The sequence below is a fragment of the Ambystoma mexicanum genome, chromosome 6q (genome assembly GCF_040938575.1).
Source record: "Ambystoma mexicanum isolate Mex_15411 chromosome 6q, UKY_AmexF1_1, whole genome shotgun sequence".
In the NCBI taxonomy this organism is placed as follows: domain Eukaryota; kingdom Metazoa; phylum Chordata; class Amphibia; order Caudata; family Ambystomatidae; genus Ambystoma; species Ambystoma mexicanum.
In genome coordinates, this window is record NC_090937.1 from 1,598,628,900 (window position 1) to 1,598,634,899 (window position 6,000).

Genomic DNA, 6,000 nt, shown 5'->3' on the forward strand with positions numbered 1-6,000 from the left:
CACCAAAGGCATTCACTTACTTACCGCAAGATACTTACTTGGCATATTACCGCTCGAGGCAGCGCTCGTCACCATTCTACGCTCGACATTTTCGCAAAGGCGCCGCACCTGCAACGAAGATAGAGAACTATTCGTTAATCGCACTTGGAACAATATTACTTGCTAAACAGTGCTTGGTGCAAACTAACTCTTACCAAGGCGCTACCTTCATCCATCGAGGTGAACTAACTCCTCGGACCACGCTGCATGGGGAAAGGTATGAAAGGAGCATGAGTGAATAAAAAAACATTTGAACTCTAAAAGAACTTTACATTTGGTTTACACACAACTTACCTCGGAGTCATTATTTGTCTGGAACTCTGCCAAATACCTTCGGATCAGTGAAGTAACTGAAGTTCTACGCGCCCCTGCACTCCAAACGCAGGATGGAGAGTTCATCCTTCCTAACTGTTAGTCAGAAACCTGTGCAGTTCCCTTAGGGACCACAGCAAAAGATTTAAGACTACAGGTGTTGGCAGTAAAGCCACTTGGTAGCAGTCTGCACCACCCAGATTTATCTGGTAGCTTTGGCTGAGCAGTCAGACTTCCCTCAATAAGAGTTAGGCAGTATGCAAAGTATACACAATAGGCACTCAGGTACAATAATACAAGCAAACACTGACCAGAGATTTGGTATCAAAGTATATAATTATTTATTTAAAAACACACGGTTTGAAACACTCCAGCACTCTTATTGTAAAATATTCTAAACACAGTTACTATTATAATATATACACCCCTTTTTCCTTATCAGATAACTCACTGTAAAACACCACTTATTTTCATACAGAGGTGAGCGCTTAACTAGATGGCACTCCAATAACTTTGTGAGAAAGGGAGGGAAAAAGACAGAATATGGAAAGGTACACCACTCTATGGTTCAAGAAAACTGTTAGCAAGGCAGAAGAGCAAAAGTCACTGGTGAGCCAAAGTCCAAAGGCTGGGCCCACTCTTAGAGAGAGCAGAGCACAAATGCGCCCAAGATCTCACAGTTACACTAGGCTTATAAAGTCTTGCAGAGGGTTAAAAAAGAGTTTAGAGAGGCTTAGGAAAGTTTAGCCAGAGTGTCCCAGGCTAACCCAGGTTCGAAAGCCGGGGGCGAAATCTACCCCGTACAGTCGGTCGCAAGGGAAGCCAGGCGAGTCACGGTAGCTTAAGTGGGAAGGATCCTCCAGCGGTGGCAGTTGTTCCTGGTAGTGGGTGCAAGTTGCGTCGTCGTCCGGGGGAAGAGAAGATCTCGACTTGGAGGAAAGATGAAGGTCGTTGCACTACCAGGGAAGAAACCGGCCGTGGAGTTTTCCGGTTAAAGGTGGTACCTTTGTTTCGCGGTCGTGGTAAAACGTGGTGTCCCGGTTGCTGGTGTGCTGGGCACAGGCAAGGCGGCCACGAGGTACATCTGGAAGGCAAAAAGACGGTGAAACTGGTTATCCCCACCAGTCAAATGAAGAAGACTCTCCGGCGGGAGATCTCCTCTGTCGTTGGGAAAAGTGGTGAGGCGGTCCAGCAGGGCTCCACCGGTGGTGGTGTCGTGGCAGGTCGGCTCAGCTTCTCCCTCGTCGGATTCTTAGGTCCTGTGGTGACTTCTGAAGTTCCAGTCCCCAAAGCCCTGCTTTTATGCAGCAAACCCCCATTCACTCAGCCTAGCTGTCACTCAAACATGCTAAGTAGTGAGCCGGCCGGCTCACCACTTGGGCCAATCAGGATGGAGTACGACTTGAGTTGCCTAGGCAACTCAGTCCAGGGTGCCTAAATTCCCCTCCACCCCTCCTAAGTGCCCCAGACAGAGTGGCACCACTTTGGAGGGCTTCTGTGGAGAAGCCTGACAAAAAGTGGAACAAAGGGCTCGACTTGAGTTGGAGTCACAGAAGAGAACACAAACGCCATTTTAGAATCAAGTTTTGGCAAAAAATACCAACCGGAGAATTAATATTCATTAAATAAACCGGCAGTGTTTGAGGCTACCGTAAATAATTAAATAAAGATAGTAGCCTAAAACAATGGGAAATCCCATAGGAAAATATTCGCGGTTGAATATAAAAAGTAGTATCCACTGCCACCAGCCAAAACTCGATCAGGGGGGATGGAGACGTGCCCCCTCGACTAACAGAACCTGGGGCAATCGAATTGCCCCAGCCAGTACGTCCACAATATGATGGTTTGTACTGGTTCTGTTCAGAATTTAAGACCAGTAAAGTCAATGGTGACTTTACATGCCCTGGGAGACAGTAGTCAGTCCCAGGGTATGGAGTCTATACTGGGGGGTCACTATGACACCCCTGTCTCACTGCATTGAGGGTGCTGTATAACACAGATCACAAAAACACATGAAGCCCTATGGGGTAAAAGACCCCATAGCCCATTAAACACAGCTAGATCCAAAGAAACACACTCAAATCATGTCCAAGAGTGAGGCTAAAAGAGTCTCACTCTTGGCAGGAGAAAAAAATAAACCCCAAAAATCCAGCAAAGCTGCTGGGGGACTCACTAGGTTAGGAAATTCAGACTAAACAGAGAATTCTCCATAACACTCGCCCCCCTCAGACTAAGGGACGGGAGGATTTAATCCACTCCTGGATGAACCTCATACCTCTAGTCGATGACATACATCCTAGAGAGTCCATCAGTATTTTGATGGTGACACCCTGACCTGTGCTCAATGGTGAAATCAAACCCTTGCAGGCAGATTGACCATCTCAATAGTTTTGGATTTTCTCCCTTCATTTGCATTAACCATCTCAAGGGTTGGTGGTCAGTCTGAATGACAAAAGTAGAACCATACAAGTATGGCCTAAACTTCTTCAGTGCCCACACAATAGCAAAGCATTCTCTTTCTATTGTTGCCCACCTTGTCTCAGGATCCTTCATTTTACGGCTGATGAAGCAAATGGGGTGCTCCCTACCCTTCTCATCCAGTTGGCTTAGAACTGCGCCTATACCTACATTGGAAGCATCAGTTTGTACAATGAAAGTTTGGTGGTAGTCAGGAGCTCTCAATACTGGAGCTTGGCAAAGAGCATTCTTCAGTTTTTCAAAGGCCTGATTGCACTCCTCATTCCATTTGACCTTTTTAGGGAATTTTGGAGAGGAGATTACATTCAGTGGAGAAGCTATGGTCCCATAGTTCTCACTGAAATTCCTGTAATACCCAGTGAGGCCTAGGAAGGCTCTCACTTGGGTTTGAGTAGTAGGTGTTGTCCAATTTTGCACAGCTTCAATCTTGCTGAGCAAAGGGCTTATTTCTCCACCTCCTACCTCATGCCCAAGGTAGACCACCTTACTTTGACTTATCTGGCATTTACTTGCCTTGATAGTCAAATTGGCCTGTCCAAGAGCCTGCAAAACATGTCCTAGGTGGTTCACATAATCTTCCCAGGAGTGGCTGAAGACTGCAATGTCATCCAAGTATGCCATGCAGAAGTCCTCCATCCCAGCCAGAACTTGGTTTACCATCCTTTGGAATGTAGCAGGTGCATTTTTTAATCCAAAAAGCATGACCTTAAACTGGTACAAGCCAACTGGGGTGGAAAATGCAGTTTTATCCTTGGCCTGGTCTGTCAAGGCTATTTGCCAATAGCCTGACGTAAGGTCAAATGTGCTGAGGTACTTGGCTGTACCAAGTTTATCCACCAACTCATCTGTCCTGGGTAAAGGGTGGGCATCAGTCTTGGTGACTGCATTAAGAGCTCTATAGTCCACACAGAATCTCAAGTCTTTCGATCCTGCCTTTGGTACTAACACCACTGGGCTAGACCAAGGACTAGTAGAGGGTTCTATTACCCCGAGATCAAGCATCTTCTTGACCTCCCCCTTGATATGGGTTCTCAGATTTTCTGACATTCGGTATCCTCTGCTTTTGACTGGCAGACAGTCACCAGTGAGTATCTCGTGCTGTCCCCAACGGGTCAAGTCTGGTGAGAGTGAGAACAGGGAGGCAAACTGATTTAACATAGATTTGCACTCCTCTTGTTGCTCAGGTGTCAGATCTGAAGAGAGATTGACCCCTTCAATTTTTTCATCCAAAGGTACACCTCTGAGGAGATCAGGGAGAGTCTCACTCTCTTCTTCCTCTGCTGCTGAAGCTAGAAGCAAGGCTCCTACTTCAGGTCTGGAGATGTATGCTTTCAGTCGGTTGGTGTGGAAGACTCTAGGAGCTTCCCTGGGTCTGCCCAGATCCACCAGATAGTTGACCTCTCCAAGTTTTCCCACAACTTTGAAGGGTCCCATCCATTTGTCTTGCAAGGCCCTCTGCCTTGTTGGGAGCATAACGAGAACTAGCTGGTCTTGAGTGAACACAACCATGTTAGCCTTTTGATCATGCCAATGCTTGACCAAAGCTTGTCCAGCTTTCAGGTTATCACTAGCTTCTGCCATCATGTGTGACATTCTCCTTCAGAGACCTATCACATAGTCAGTCACTCTGACTGGCTTGAGGGGAGGAGCGCCTTCCAACCCCTCCTTAATCAGGGCCAATGGACCTCTGACCGGATGGCCATAGAGAAGTTCAAAGGGAGAATAACCTACTCCCTCCTGAGGGACTTCTCTATAAGCAAAGAGAAGGCATGGCAGTAGAAGGTCCCACTTTCTTTTCAGAGGTTCCTCTAAAGCACCTATCATGCTCTTCATGGTTCTGTTAAATCTTTCTACCAACCCATTGGTTTGGCGGTGGTAGGTGGTTGAGAACTTGTAAGTAACTCCACAGGTTTTCCACATGGCTTTTATGTAGTGGGACATAAAGTTTGACCCCCTGTCGGATATTACTTCCTTAGGAAACACAACTCTGGTAAAAATACCAAGGAGGGCCTTAGCCACAGCCGGAGCTATAACAGTTCTCATAGGAATTGCCTCAGGGTATCTAGTAGCATGGTCTACTACAACAAGGATAAACCTGTTGCCTGAGGAGGTAGGGGGATCAAGGGGACCAACAATGTCAATCCCTACCCTCTCAAATGGGACTCCCACAACTGGGAGAGGCACTAAGGGTGCCACATTCTTGGCGCCAACCTTACCAGACGTTTGGCAGGTATGGCAGCTCTTGTAAAACTTTTCTACTTCTGCTCCCATTTTTGGCCAAAAGAAGTAGAGTGAGAGCCTTTCCTTGGTCTTCTTGAAGCTCAAGTGACCAGCCAAAGGAATCTCGTGGGCTAAGTGCAAGAACTGTTGTCTGTTTTCTTGAGGTACTGCAAGGCGTTTGTAGTCTCCAGGTTCAGACTCAGTTGGTTCACTGCAGAAGAGGCCATCTTCCCAGTGCAACCTATACTTCCCAGGCTCTTGCCCATCAGCCTGAGCAGCTGCCTGTTGGCGGAGACCCTCCAGAGTTGGACATTCTCTTTGTCCCTTACGGAAAGCTGCCCTGCTGGGCCCACCTTCTGCCAGTAAAGACTGCAGCTCAGGATGGTCCTCAGGGTCTAGATCTCCAATAAGTTCTGGGCCTCCCACTAGCTCTTCTTCAGAGTCTAGTTCAACCATACAGGGTTGTACCTCCCTCTCAGCCTCAGCTGGAGGTGGAGTTACAGGTGTAACTGTTGGAAGCACTGGAGTGCTTGCTGCTGACTTCTTCCTAGGAGTCTTGGGTTGCCCCTTTGCTCCTGATCTGGTAGTTATTGCAGTGAGTTGCTCCAGTGGTAGAGGAGTGATCTCTGTCATCATCTCCTGAGATAACCCTTGCAGGGTTTTCTCTCTTGTAGGTTTTGTGAGCTCCTGTAACCTTTTACTAGGTGGTCTGGGGGTATGTGACACAACTCCAAGAGCTTTCAGGTCATTACCCAAAAGAACCCTACCTGGCACTTTACAGTGTACACTGACAGGTATTTTTACAGCCATGTCATTACACTGGATGAGAACTGGCAACTGGGGACACATCTGCACAGGCCCTCCAGCTAACTTGGCGAGGCATTTGGGTGCCTTAGCAACATCCTCTGCATTGAAAAATGATTCATCCACCACAGTTATGCTGGCCCCAGT